General features: G+C 35.8%; 1 protein-coding gene across 1 annotated transcript in view; it reads right to left on the reverse strand.

Annotated features, from left to right (window-relative positions):
- The window catches only part of LOC138707741 (MAM and LDL-receptor class A domain-containing protein 1-like), a 280,376-nt gene that overhangs the window by 86,112 nt on the left and 178,205 nt on the right, over positions 1–16,059 (reverse strand). The window lies entirely within an intron of this gene.

Genomic DNA, 16,059 nt, shown 5'->3' on the forward strand with positions numbered 1-16,059 from the left:
TTGACATTACTTCTAAAAAAATTTTAATTTGGTGTTTCTGGAGATATATTTATTTCTCCAGACAGAGTACAGTTGTACAAATATAGCATTCGCTCTCTTAATTCTCTTTATAACATCCTCCGATGTTCTTCCCGATTGGGTAATTATACTTCCAAGATAAGCAAACGGATCTTTAATTCCAGTATATAGAGTGCAGGAAAACGATTTGAGATTGACGGATCTTTAAGTTTAGTATACTTACAAGTGGCTTTTACGGAGATTATTACGCCCTCACAAATGCTCCCCATCGGTCTCTATCCTGAGCAACATTAATCCAATCCTTAGCATCATGTCCTACCTATCTCAAGTCCATTTTAATATTATCTTCCCATCTACGTCTCGGCCTTCCCAAAGGTTTTTTTCTCCAGGCCTCCCAACTAATACTCTACCTGCATTTCTGAATTCGCACATACGTACTACATACCCTGTCCATCTCAAATGTCTGGATTTAATGTTCCTAATTTATTATATTATATGAAGAATACAATGCGTGGTAAGTCTGGGCAGCACAGTCGGTATAGCGCTGGCATTCTGTGCTCGAGGTTGCGGGTTTGAATCCGATCCAGGTCGATCCAGGCTCATGTCAGTAGATTTACTAGCATGTAAAAGAAATCCTGCGAGACAAAACTCCGGCACACCGGCGACGCTGTTATAACTTCGACATTTGCAGGGGTCGTTAAATAAAGCATAATTTTTTACAATGCGTGCAGTTCTACGTTGTGTAAGTTTCTCCATTCTCCTGTAACTTCATCCCTCTTAGTCCCAAATGTTTTCCTAGGCACTTTATTCTCAAACATCCTTAGCCACTGTTCTCTCTCAAAGTATGGTGCAGAAAAAGAACTATACGAAATTTGGAAGTGAAAAGAAGCTACCATACTAAGCAGATTGAGGTCAGGAATGTGGAATATGCATCAAATTTGTAGGTGCAAAATTTTTAGAATGTACTTGTGGGTATACGTATGAAAATAAAATCAATTTATAGTCGCAAATGAATGCCTTTAATACATAATATGTTTTAACAAATATATAGTAAATTAGCCCGAGTCATCTTATGGAAAGTAACAAAACGGCGCAACAAGATTGACTCTTTTTCTGATAGACACCTGGAGCAATCTGGACCACTTCTGCTGTAATCATGTGATTTACTAAGATTTCTTCATCCTGGAATAGTGTATGGTAAATTGAGTCCTTCAAAGCACTCTTATGGAAAGAGTGAACCATTTTCAAGTCTGGTGCCTAGGCAAAAATGTGTTTGACAACTTCAGATGTAGATGTGGCGCAATTAACGCTGTAACAAAATGTCTGCAATCCCTTGTTTCTGTTCTCAAAGTCATTTTGGCACCACCTTTTTACTCCCAAACTATCTATAAAACATTTGTCCTCAAATTGTATACTGTTTTAAGAAGACACTGCAGCTTCCGTGAAAGAAAGGATTGGCCAGTCTTAATGACAAGGGAACCTTTCAAAATCATCAATTCGAACACACCTTTGAAAAGTTGTAAAGGAGTAGAAACTGAAATGGAAAGTTTTAATAAAAGATATCAAATCTCAGTGTGAATTTTAAAACCCAAATCATCTTCTAGACCTTAACTAAAATATGCCTTTAAATCAGACGTGCTCAAAACGATAAGCTGGAGACATTCAAAGAAATGCATCCCGCACCACACAGGTAACTGGCGTGTAGGGTGGGAGGCAATTTGAAGAAAGAACTGAGGCAAAGATGGATTGTAGTGTTTTGCTGATGAGAGTTTATGTGTCTAGTCACTAAGATGGCCATAAATGGAACAAAGTTATGCCATGGATGAATATATAATAGGATGCGAAGCTGCGGTCAGCACCATCTGACGGAAGGGGGTTCAAATAAGATGATCAGCGCCCGACGTCGTGGGTGGTGAACATTAGAGTTACGTGTTGGGTAGATTGCCCAGAGTTCTTTATTTATCAGTTCGATCAAGACGAACAGACGATGCTCGAGAAGACAAGATGGCAGCCAGAAACTTGCTAATGAGTTGACATAAAGTGATACTATGTGTGTATAAGCAGTGTATGTTAAACAGTAATGTTTATAGACGTTGTAAAAATAGTGTTGAATGTATTGTAAAGTAATAGTAATGTAATAATTTGAAATATCTAAGTAGTTTTTGCAGACTTTTCCATTTCGCTGTAAACTAAATACCCAAAGAATACAATCCCAATTATCTAACCTTTTGCTTTATTTTCTGTCACTAGTTATATTTTAATTGGGTAGTGTAAAATAGATCGCCTCTTTTATCTTCCTGTTGTCTCCGGTAAGAATTTCCAGTGGAAGATGGTGTGAGAAATAAAAATGTAAATGTTTTATTTTAAATTGGGTTAGTTGAGAATATCGACGAGGGTGGGAGGGAAGGAATATTTTCTGCATAGTTTAACATTTTCGCCACCAGGTGCGCTGCTAAATGCGTGGAGTAATAAGTTTTTGTTTTCTTTACTTGGTGCGGTGCTAGATGTAATAAGATCTCCACCGTCCAACAGATGGCAGCAAGATTAGTTTCTACATTAGCACCTCTAGCATGTGTTACGTGAAACTCAGTAAGTTTCGCATCCTATTATATATTCATCCATGGTTATGCTATGAAACATTTCATTTCATTAGTGTTAAGATATATTTAAAAAGCTAATTCTTGTTCGAAAATAAAACGTATTTAGTGTCGTGAACTAAGTTACAAACCTTTATGAAACTTATAATCATAAGACATAGATAGTTTTAAAGTACTGTTTAAAAAATAATTTTTACATTAAAATATTTTAAATAACTGCATGCAAATAATGTAGCCAAACTTTATTCTTCAGTATAAAACCCTAAAATTTTAACCTAAACAAAACAAAACAAACCAAACCAAACAAATTAATAATGTTTATCAACCGTTTACTAACTTGTAAATTCATTAATATTATTAATAATTATAGCCATGTGGTAATTAGCCGAATATAAAGTAGTTTCTGAAAATGAAGATATTTAATGGCCCCAAAGTGTTATTTTCATTCTCAGTTTATTCTTTTTACTTTTTACGGTAATTTTGTTTCTTTTTCATTGTCATGTTTTCTTCTTCACTTGCTTTCGCGCAGCGTCTGTAACTAGAAATTATGGATTCAAAATCAGGTGTTATGTCGGTTACTGCAATATGTAGTTGTGCAAGAAATAATTTGGAGATTCCATTGTAATTGTGTATATATAGAATAATCGGCCATATAATGTCGCCTTATACTGTTGAACTTTATAGAGCAGAACAGGTTTCACGGCCGGCCGGCTTTGCGCGCGAAGGTGGGGGACTCAAGGCCGCACGAGGCCGTGAAACCTGTTCTGCTCTATACTGTTCACCCAGTATTAGTTTTTTACATTCCAGGTGTTATGTCGGTTACAGCAATACGTAGTTGTGCAAGAAATAATTTGGAAATTAAATTCTAATTGTGAATATATAGAATAATCGGCCATGTAATGTCGCCTTATATTGTTGAACAGTATAGAACAGAACAGGTTTCACGGCCGGCCGGCTTTGCGCGCGAAGGTGGGGACTCAAGGCCGCGTGAGGCCGTGAAACCTGTTCTGCTCTATACTGTTCACCCAGTATTAGTTTTATACATTCCACGTAAAGGTTTAGAACAAGTAAGACATTGGATCTTGCCGTCATGCTCGCGAGAAAAGAACGTATCTTCCCACTCTGAAATACCTTTCATTTTTCCGGATATGGGTCCAGAAGAACACGCCTTCGACACAGACATTGCTTACAAGAGTAAGCTAAATGCCACCAGTATCTCGAGTATCCTACTCACCCTCCGCTGCGCAGAGGGATGAAAGGAGGTGCTTACTACGTCAGTATTACGTAGCATACCCCTTTCTCGTCTTTCCAGATGTTGGAGTTAAAACTTCACTTTTGAACGCCTCTGCTTTGAATAGCTATTCGTCGTCTGACTATTTGAACACGCGTGTTTGACACCACTTCCCGCGTTCATTCACTTTTCATTGATTGTTTTCAACCATCTTTATCATACTGAACTACTGCTGGCAGAGAGTACAAGTCCATAGTAAACACTGACCTCCTTTAAATTGTGACTTATGTAAGTAAATTTCAAGTATTGTCGCCGTATCTGGCTTTTCTTCATTAACAAGTGGGAAAGTTAATCAAGTATACTAGTGCAACGTAATATTTCTAACTACATTTTAAAGTTGAATTGTAGGAGCACTAGAATGAAAGGTATAGATATTTGCGTAACACTGACGCCAACTCCGTCTTTGGATGATAATAACTAAGGCTCGGGCAAAGTATCTTTATCAGGATAGACATCCTTGGTCCTTGCGCTTTCTTTACAAACATTAACTAGTTGTCGCGTGTCCTCCAGCCGACAGCAGTGACGCTGTATATTCAGTTCCTATCGGCTGTACTGTCTATTCACTGATGTTTTAGCTATGGTGTGGGGAGCGCTCTTTCCAGCAGGTAGAGTTATAGCTAGTGGAAGGGGGTAGTGTTTACTTAGTCTGAAGCAAGTCAAGGGCCTACCCTATACAGCTATACAGCATATCCTGAGACAGCTACGTTACAACTATAGTATAGGTGAACGGAATATGGAAATGAAAGAATAAAGGCTGGTCTATCCAAACCTGATGCATATTTTATTCTAGAAATAAAATTGTACGAGGTTTAAACAATAATTTCAAAACATATCGTCGTTGATTTTATGAAACCTCCTGTGTCACAGTGCAGAGCTTAATTTTTCAGGGGGAAGAAAAAAGTTTATTAGCTATCAACAGATCTACACTGATGAAATTGAAGTCATCATATGCGCCAACATTTTCTACCGAATTATCTAATTTTCTTCTAGAGGCCTATTTATATTTAATTACTTATTTTTCCTCCTGAAAAAGTTATGCTCTTTACTGTCACTTAACTTCTGGTAGTATGGAAGAGAAGGCCTCGTGGCCTTAACTCTACCAGAATAAATAAGTAAGTAAATAAATAAACAAGTTAGTAAATAAATAAATAAATAAATATGACATTACATAAATCAAAGCTGATATAATACTTTTTCTAATTTTACGTATTTTCGAACGTTTGCTACGGCTGAACAGTAGTAGACGGATCGGGACAAACGTTAATAACTGCATCCTTTTCAAAATGCAATACTTTTGACCTATATCTTACGTTTTAAGAGTTAGAAACAATTTTATTTGACTTACGCAAATGCTACGCTGAGTGGATGACACAATAGCCTTAGAAACTGTAAGCGTGTGATGTTACGCAAATAAACAGTCTACAGGAAGCAGTCGCGCAAAATATATGAGACTTAACAGGAAAAGAAAACATGGAAGAAAGATAAGTCTCGATCTATTAATAATGTACCTAAATGAAGATAGACCAATTCCGAATACGCGTGTGATAATAAAAAAAACCTGTGACTGAAATCTACGTTAATTCTTCCTACAATATTTTGTTGCCAGGATCAATTATGCTAATATAAAACCTGATATTTATCTTTATTCAACGTTGATCTCGGAACAAAGAGTTTCTAATCATTTTAAAATATTTTTGTCTCTCAGTTTTCATTAGCATCTAAGTTTTGAACCTTACATCTTGTTCACACTATTTACTTGGCACAAATATTCAGGTACTCGTAACTCACGTGAAAGAATATCTGTAACAATTCATCTTCGTATCAAGCACGAATTTTTTATCATGATAGATCGACTATTGATCAGATTTTTTTTTCGACAGATATTGGAGACAAAATGGGAGTATAAGGGTACAGTACATAAGTTATTCATAGATTCCAAAAAGGTAGGCCTATATGACTCGGTTAAAAGAAAAGTTTTATATGATATTCTTATTCAATTTGCTATTCCCAAGAAACTAGTTCGACTAATTCAAATGTGTCTAGTGAAACGTACAGTATAGTCCGTGCAGATAAGTTTCTGTTGGATGCTTTTTCAATTCACTGCGGGCTAAAGCAAGAAGATGCACTATCACTTTCACTTTTTAACTTTGTTCTAGAGTATGCCATTAGGAAAGTCCAGGATGACAGAGAGGGTTTGGAATTGGGCGGGTTACATCAGCTACTTGTCTTAGCGGATGACGTGAATATGTTAGGAGAAAATCCAAAAACTATTAGGGAAAACACGGGAATTTCACTTGAAGCAAGTAAAGCGATACGTTTGGAAGTAAGTCCCGAAAAGACAAAGTATATGTTTATGCCTCCTTACCAGAATATTGTACGAAATGGAAATATGAAAACTGGAAATTTATTCTTTGAAGAGGTGGAAAAATTCGAATACCTTGGAGCAACAGTAAGAAATATGAATGGCACTCGGGAGGAAATTAAACATAGAATAACGACAGTTTACAGCAGAACGCCGGAGAGAGCAGTCGCGTGTGCACAACTCGCTAACACAGTATAAAGGCTATTGGCCTGAGGAAGAATACAGTAAGAGAAGATGGAACAGTGGTTACAGAAAGAGACATCAGAAAATGATAAAGTAAGTGAATTAAGTAGAGAGGAAAGGAATAATAATGCAGGCTTGAATCAAGTAGAAGTAGGAATGAAGAACCAGGCTTTAAAAAATTTAAGACTAAAAGTAGAAAACATCAGTGAAAAGATAGAAGAGTTGATGGCAGAGAATAACAAATTAAAGAAGAAGATGAGTGACTACGATCTCAAGATGAGGAAAAACAACTTAATAATTTTCAGGGTCGAAGAAAGGGGCCGGGAAAGAGAGATGGATACCTTTGAGAAAGTGGAGATTTATGTGAAGTGATCTTTAATATCGAGTTGAGAGAAGAACATGTCGACCATACGTACAAGTTAGGGAACGGGACCAAAAGACCTATCTTCTTGAGCTTTAGGAATACAAAAGTAAAGGAAGCTATTCTGAAAAACCTAGGACGGCTCTGTGGTTCAGGAGTGAGAGTGGAAACAGATATGCCATTTGAAGTAAGAAATAGAAGAAAACAGCTACTACCTTATATGAAAGCAGCGAGGGCGAAGGGTCACTTTGCTAAAATGTGCGAGGATAAACTGAAAGTGAACGGAAAATGGTATGATCTGGAGTTTTGCCTGAGGAATGAAGATCATCCAGAATTTGGACTAACGAGAAGAACGAAAGAGGACAGTGGACATATTTCAACTCTGAAGAGGGAAACAACGAGAAGAAAACAGAGGGTCGACGTTAACCACATAAGCGGAGGGAAGGAGCATGAATGGTGGAAGAAAATCATCCCAACTTCAAGGACGGAACAAGTGATTGTCGCAGATCAACACATGGTAACAGGAGTGAATAGTAATGAGTTCAGGAACCCACATACTGACGTACGAGGAAGTGTAAAGATGTTGGCGCAGCAAGGAGAAGAAAACAGTAACGTGATCGTGCAACGTAAGCGGATTCCTAGTCTCCATACGATGCACTCCAGAAGGAATGCTGACAATAACGGAACAAACAACACGGGTGCTAGAAAAAAGGCGAGGGGTGATAAAAAGAGAAACCAGGAGTCAGGAAGTGATAGGGAAGAAAGTAGTGTAAAGAATAAGGGTGCAAGTGTAAGTGGAAATCTAGTATGTGAAAGTGAAAGCGTGGGGGGAAAATAAAAGAGGAATAGAAGAAGAAATAAATAGAAAGAAAGACAAAGGCAGAAATAAGGCAGAGACGAACAGTGAAGAAAGGTCAGAATTTGCAACAGTTGAGGATTTAGCAGAGATATTTGATATGTGTAAAAAAAAGTTGGGTTGTGATCAAAAAGTGCAAGTATAGTGAAACTGCAAAAGATCGAGAAGTATAGGGGAGAGAGAAAGTGTATAAGCAGATGTGTAAAATAAAATATAAGTATTTATAGGAAGTGAGGATAGTGACAATGGATTATGTGTAAGCAGAATAGTGTGAAAGTGAAAGTGAGCGCAAATAGAAATGAGTGAAAATAGTGAGAAAGGGTTTAGAGAAATGAACAAGTGTCAGCATAAAATTAGTACTAACATTTGAATGTTGGAACAGTAATTGAATAAAAGGTCAAAGAACAAATAGGCAAATAATTCAATATGATAATTTATAGAGAAAAATTGAAATTGAGATTTTAGTGAACAGTAGTTAGAAGAAAAGGGGGGTGTGAAAGGAGTATATAATATTCGATATATTAGGATTAATGAACAAATAGAGAATAGCAAATGAAATGTAGGGAAATACTGAAGGGGAAATTGACAAAGGTAATAAAAAAAAGTTCATAGCGGAATTGGGATTATGTGTGTAGACGTGTACTGCAAATAATGTATTATTGTAATAATATGTTAATGGTTGCACCGGATACAGAAATTTGAGGTACACCATTACATGTAAAGAAGTGCTGTGAAGAAATATATATCATATCAAAACACAGAATAAATATGGGAAATGACTGTTATTATTCGGTTGAGAAGGTTTTGTCATCTAGTCTGCTCTCAAAAAATCTGAAAGGTAGAATTCATAAAACAATTATATTACCGGTTCTGTATGCTTGTGAAACTTGGACTCCCACTTTGAGAGAGCAACTGAGGTTAAAGATGTTTTAGAACAAGATTCTTAGGAAAATATTTGGGGCTAAGAGGGATGAAGTTACAAGCTATACAACAACGCAGAAGTGCACGCATTGTATTCTTCCCCCGACATAATTAGGAACATCAAATCCAGACATTTGAGATGGGCTGGACATATAGCACCGTATGGGCGAATTTAGAATTGCATATGAAGTGTTAGTTGGGAGGCCGAAGAGAGAAAGATCTTTAGGGATGCCGAGACGTAGATGAGAGGATAATATTAAAATCGATTTGAGGGAGATGAGATGTGATTGTAGAGACTGGATTAATCTTTCTCAGGACAGGGACCGATGGTGGGCTTATGTGAGGGCTGCAATGAACTACCGGGTTCCTTAAGAGTCATAAATAAGTGAATATGTTCAATAAAGCTATACAATGCAACAACACAATCTGAGGAATAATTGTATGTAAAACGGTTTTTAAATTGAATGAAATTCCGACAAGAAGGTGTTAATGATCGTTTTCAAATATTAGGCACACCACATAAAATCGGAGTAAAAAAACTCAATTTCAAGGTACTTGCATGGCAAGAAATTATGTCTACAAGAAACTTTTCCTAGCCACAATAATTAATGTCCACCAGGAACGTGCATGGCAAGCAGTAGTCTGCGAACACAATGCGAACTAAACCTGTTGCGTAGAACCTTAAATGTTATAACTGTTATATAACAGAATTACGTGCTCTAATTATGTAGTTATGGTATAATTGTTGTTCCGAGTGGTACATAATTTTAATACGAATTTATTTAACACACGAACAAGATATGTTTCCTTAACTAATGTGTGTACTGATATAATTTTAAATAGAAATATTAAGAACCGTCATATTTATCACAAAATATAAAAGTTTTCTTTATAGATAAAATACTATCTGGGAAAAATACAGCTAAATGGATGGAAACAACAAAAAAGTGAGAATGGAATTCACTTACAAATATCTGTTCATAAAAATATACATTTAAAAACGTTACTGTTTATTGTACGCATTTAATGATTCTCAAATTGCTTTATACTGTGGCAAAGTTTCATTTTATTTCCTTTAGTAGTGCTAAAATACAAAGCTTTACAATATTTTGTAAGTTATAGGCACTAGAAGCAGCCCTCTGACTACCTAATGTCCATAAGTCTTACTGATGAAAAAAGGGGAATACGAGTGAATAGCTAGTAGGCCTACCTTACAGAAATGAATTTGGAACACCATCGCCAACACTTATAGCAATTTAAAAATTTTTCAATAAGTTTGCGACTGATGGAACAGTGAAAAATGTGGAAAAGGGACAGAAAGGAATATTGATAACGTTAAAGGACAATGAAATTATTGTTACGAAAGTGTTAAAAATTCACAAAATCCCCGAAAATATATGCAAGACAATATTCTCGCGAGACTGGTGTGTATAGATTCATTACTCATCATATATTCCGGCAATATCTCATGGAATGAATGGGTACCATTCAGATAGGAGACTTCTATTTTGTGGGTGGTTGCTCCAAATGTGTGAAAGAAAGAAAACTTTAAGATTTGTTTGCTCAAATGAAGTGTTTTGGTCTTAATGACAGTGTTAATCGACATAACTATGTACTGACCTACGAAAATGCCTATATAACGGTAGAAAGAGCAATTAATCTAGCAATGATAGTGCGGTCTCTATTCCAGAAAAATAACACGAATTTTATAAGTTACTGTCACAGGTGCCACATACTTAACAATGCAGTGAGATATCCTGCAATAATGACCTGTTTTTTTTGTGAACAGTGTTACTTTAACTGGAATGGTGTGGCAAAATATTTCCATAACAATGTAAGAAATTTTCTGAATATCACTTTCTCCTGAAGAGAGAGACACAGAGAGAGAGAGAGAGAGAGAGAGAGAGAAGGTACAGTACGATCATTTAGTCTGACAGTCCCCGATAATGTGCGCCTGGGTCAGGCGAGTCCATTAAGTTACGCCAAGGGATGTTCAGATTAATCTCTTGCCTGCAGTCAGAGCCATCGGATATCTCACACGCGGTATAGCGTTGTGTTTCCAGTACAGTTAAACTGTACTGCATTTCTTTACAGACCGTTCGCCCTTATCTCTACTCCGGAACTCTCCCCACTACTCCTATTACTTCCCCTCTTTCGCGTCGCTGAGTGTCAGGTCTAAATAATCGGTTTGTAAAGAGAAAGTACACAGTAACCTCCTCGATCACCTAACTTCAACAAAATATACTTATGGCTGTGCGGGACTTCAAAGAACACTGTAGACTACAAAGCCAAGAAGACAGCACAACTGTTACAATAAAATGAATTTTGAAAGTTCTACTATTCAACCACAACAATACAGCGCTCGTGTCTTCCTGTTGCACGTCACTATCAACAATGGATTGAGGATTATTCTAAATATTTGCATGTTTAACACAACGAACACAAAAAGAAGTTAATTTCTGTCAAATTTACTTGTGAATATGTGCAGTAATATAATGCAATTTCTGTCAAATTTACTTGTGAATATGTGTAGTAATATAATGTGTATGTACGTATTTTATTCGGTATTTTATATAGGGTAATACATGAACGTGAAATTTAATTCCTTAATGAATTCAGGGCCTAAGGAAAAATTAATGCATATACAGGGACATCATTTTATTTTTACTAACATTTTAAATATTAATCTGGCTATACCTTTCTATTAACGATTGAAACAGGAAACATCGTTTGCTACCCCTTCCGCGACTGGAGTTCGATGATACTGGCGTAAAATACAAATCACTTTACTAGGTATAGGAGGGAAGAAAAGTAGTTCATCCATTTATGCAAACTAGGAAATATCCAGATTTTGAGTTTGATATTTTTCATTAGGTTTTTCTTTAATCAAAATACATTACTGTATTAACACTTAGTGTTTTTACTCACGAACTGAGCTATCCATTCGGACGTATTAATTATGCAATGTATATTGTACTGTTAGAGCACATTAGCATACAATATAGAGAATGAAGTTAAATTGAAAAATAATCATAACATGGATATTTAAACACATTTTTGAAAATGGTGGCCGTTCATTTCGATACAGAGTTCAGTTCTTTTGTGCATATTATCACACTATAGACTATTGTACCTAATTCCAATTACCAGTTTCGTCCTTCGTACGAGTAACTCATGATGAAATAATTCTGTACCTACTCTATAAAAGAGTATCTTACGTACTATAAATTCAATCTTCACTCCTGCCCGATCCGAAAAGATAAAATTACTCAGAAATGATATATACTGTCCGTTCAAGTGGTTTAGTCGCAGAGTCGTAGAAAGGGGGGAGGGAATCACGTGACAGTTAATTACTTAACGAAACCCTTTTATTTAAGTTATTTTAAACACTTGTGCAATATTACGTAGACGTCCAATTCCTAACAGAAATTAATGTTTTCAGAAAAGAGCTAAGACAGCCCAGCTACTAGACTTTACAGAGGGCCGAACAGAAGCATGTAAGGGAAACCGGGATGCGACGTAGGCAAACGGACGACAGTACCTGTGCGAAAATATGATTCAATATTGAAAGCTCTTTCGTCACTGGAAAACGCGAACATATTTCTGGAACATACTATGCTCACTAACTCAGTACTGCTTACGCGCCCTCGGCTCGTGAACGGTTGGAAGTTTACTAGTAGAAGGGGTGGGAGTGAAGTACATTCAAAAACTCAGGTACAATAAAAATTGAAGTAAAAATAAAATGATGTCCCTGTACAATAGACTGTCAATTTGAATTCTAAAGGGAATTTAAATATAATCCAAATGCACAAAATTCGAATTAACTAGCAAATTGCTTTTTATAATATTCATATTTTAAAATATGTAATGGATAATGAATGTGCTGTGTACACTAACTTATACCTCCTCTTACCAAGGTTTTTTTACAACTCACTACAACCAAGGAGTGAATACAAGTACCCCAATAAAATCTTATATCAATCTTTGTTAAGTATTTGGAATAATTATAAATATGTGTGCTCGTGCGTGCGTGTGTGTGTATGTATTTATTAACACTACAATTGGGTGGCAGTTATATATAATATACAATAATAGCATACAATAATTATATTAATAAAATTTACAATAATTACAGCAATAAAAAATAAAATGAACGTAAATATAATTCTAACTACAAAATATTTCTAACTATAAATAAAAATATATTCTTGACTATGGATTTCAGAAAATGTAAAATAGTTTTGCTCTTCCTAAAAATACAGAGTGATTCAAAAGTGCCATTTAATTTTTTTTGAAAATGTATACCAAGATTAACGAACTGGAAAATATGTTATTGATGACACTATTAGGAAACATATCAGTAAATTTACACTTGTATCCCTTCCATTTCAAGGCAAACTCTTCAATACTATTACAGTTTTGACAAAGTGGAAAACAAATTTACAAGCAATGAAAGTCACAGTACTATAAAATAAATAGGAAAATATTATTTTCAAATATTTGCTGATCTTTATATATTCAAATAGTCTACCACCTACACGAACAAGATCTCCAAGATATTTCTGTATATCAAAATAAAATCCTTTAAAATGTTTAAACATTTCTACAAATAAATAAATAACTAAATAAATAAAAATATAAATCAAAGAAAATAAATCTTAGTTTTTTATTTAATTCAAATATTCGAACACCACCTATACAATGAACATCTCGGAAAAATGTTCTACTAATAATTATTTCTAACAAAATCACTTTTATAATAATCATAACACACAAAAATAACATTTAAAAAAATTGGAACGCAAGATCAAGATACTCATGATAATATGAATAAAATATGAATAATATAAATAACATAAAATACAATAATTTGGAAGCATACGAACTCAAGATAAAAGTAAATTAGGCTTCAGATTTAATTTTCATATCCTGGAATTTTCATGACACAGACTATCGAGGCGGGTAACAAGATCACCCCACATGAATAATGCAGATTACTTCTTAAAGCAGATTAATTATTTCTGTTATTATTATTTTAAAATGTTAGTAGGCATGTAACGGACAAATACGTGAAATTTCAAAAATAAATATGGAGAAAAATTAAAATAATATTGAAAAGTCATCAATGGGGTAATCTTATTGCCCCCCCTTGGTAGCAGTAGGGTTAACATATGTTATGTTTTATTCTATATTCACACAAAAATTAGGCTACCAATATAAGAAAACATTTCAAATTACTTTCCTAATGTTACGGATTTCTCTTGGTGGGCGATTGAGGAAACAAGGTGATTGAGGGACATGATCCAACAATCAGCTATTGGCCTCAAGTCTACATGCATCAGCAAAAGTGAACGATCATTGAAATACAAGGATAGTATTTTGCGTTCAGCACCATGAACCCCTAGTCCATATAGCTGGTTTTCGAAACCGGATTTCGCTACCTAATGTAACTCTCATAATTCATCACGGTCCTGGATGGACACATGTCACTACACTTGCATAAATTTCATGACAAAATTTCTTTCCCATGAAAAATCAAACCAGTGCATACTCCGCAACACGACTCATTAGCATGTTGCCTTAGACCACAACACAATGGCGTGGGATAATTCAGAAAACAATCTTTTATGAAAGTTTAATTGGAAATTACATTTATCACAAAACAAAGATACTGTAGATAACTTTAATGTTGTGTTTATTCGTAATTTTGCATTTCCTTTGCACAAGAATTTCATTAAATCATATCCTTAACGCGAAATCTCCAAAGTGAGAAGAATATTTAATTATAGAATGTCTAAAACTCTAGAGCAAGGAGAGAGCCTGAGAACGCCTTTGGTACTTTAACATCCATATTTAGGATCTACCATACTCCAAATAACATTTCACTATAAAAATGTCCATTAGGCTACATATTTCACTATACAAATATCGATTACATTTTTCTAGAAACAGCTGTACTCCATGACGCCATTCTAGACGTACATATATGCATTCTGCCATGATGCATTATGAAGATGTATGACAAATGGATTTGGAATAGTTCCTTGAGAATGGAAACAAACTTCTCTACCGGTAGCTGACATACAAAGAAATCAGATCATTAGAAACAACATTGAGGAAGCGAAACAATAATAGAGTTGTTCTATGGCAAGAAAAAATGATCACTACATAGACTATATCACTATATCACTATACGCCCTTCGGCGTAAGGAATCACGCACACTTTGAAATTGTCCTGGTTCCTTCGTGTGTCCCCATGACCAAAAGTCTAAGGATTTAAGTTTGGGGAACGAGCAGGCCAAGGTGTGGGGCTACTCCGACCAATCCAGCGGTTCGGAAATGTCAGCGTCAGGTGTTCACGCACATTGCGAAGAAAATGTGCTGGTGCGCCATCGTGCATGAACCACATCTTCAGTCTCTGCTGACATTGCACATTCTCCAGCAAGGCAGGCAATACGTTAATAAGAAAGTCCTGAAAGTCTCTCTGGTAGCACGTATAGCCTTATTAATCTACCACCAAGAACGTCTTCCCATACGTTGATAGAGAATCGCTGCTGATGTCTTGTTTCTTCAACTGCATTGGGATTTTCATCAGCCCACACATGCTGATTACAACAATTCATAACATCATCCCTGCTGTACCTCGCTAATATCCGCAACCAGACTCTTGTTTTCAGTATTCCTACGACGTAACATTATCCCATGCCAGGTGTGTCAACTACGGTATGATTATCTGGTAGTCTGCTGTATTGTAGGGCAGAGAAATTCATTGCCATAAATGGACGTCACATTGAGCACCTCCTACGAACAAGTGTTCAGAGCTCAGAAAGTATTGTTGTAGGACCCATGTTTATTAGACATTATTTTCTTGTTTTGATGCATGCTATCACCTCCTAAAATATTGGACACTTTTTTAACACCCTGTAATTTTCACCAAGAAGTGTACGTCAGTACTTACCATTGAAAACAATTTGAATTACAAAACAGCAAAAAACTCTTATTTTAACAAAGGAAATCGGATGGTGTATTCATTCATAAATTCAAGTCACAGATCGCACAACTATTCAAGTAGTTTCCAAAAAATCCGCTCATGTCACTGGAGGAGCGCAGTGAACAAAATCTATGTTATAACCCGTCTGAAGAATCATTGCAGACGGCAGGTAGAGTAAGCTTGGACATAAACATGCGATCGATACTGCATTACGTCGTCGTGTTCTGACGTACTATGCACAGCGCTGCAGTAAAGAAATGCCTCTATTCAGTTCGTTCAGTCTGCTAGTCGGTATTGAAGTGTGTCTGTACACAAGAGCGACGTCACGCAAAGCAGAAGATTATATACAATGTGCTAAAATTTTGTAAAGAAGAGAAAAAGAAAGGTCTTATCATTCCATTAACGAAAGCTGTGAAAAGAACAGCAACGGCAGTGGGAAAGAGTGAAAGAACAATACATATTATAGCTAGGGAGGTGAA

The sequence above is a fragment of the Periplaneta americana genome, chromosome 10 (genome assembly GCF_040183065.1).
Source record: "Periplaneta americana isolate PAMFEO1 chromosome 10, P.americana_PAMFEO1_priV1, whole genome shotgun sequence".
Classification (NCBI taxonomy): domain Eukaryota; kingdom Metazoa; phylum Arthropoda; class Insecta; order Blattodea; family Blattidae; genus Periplaneta; species Periplaneta americana.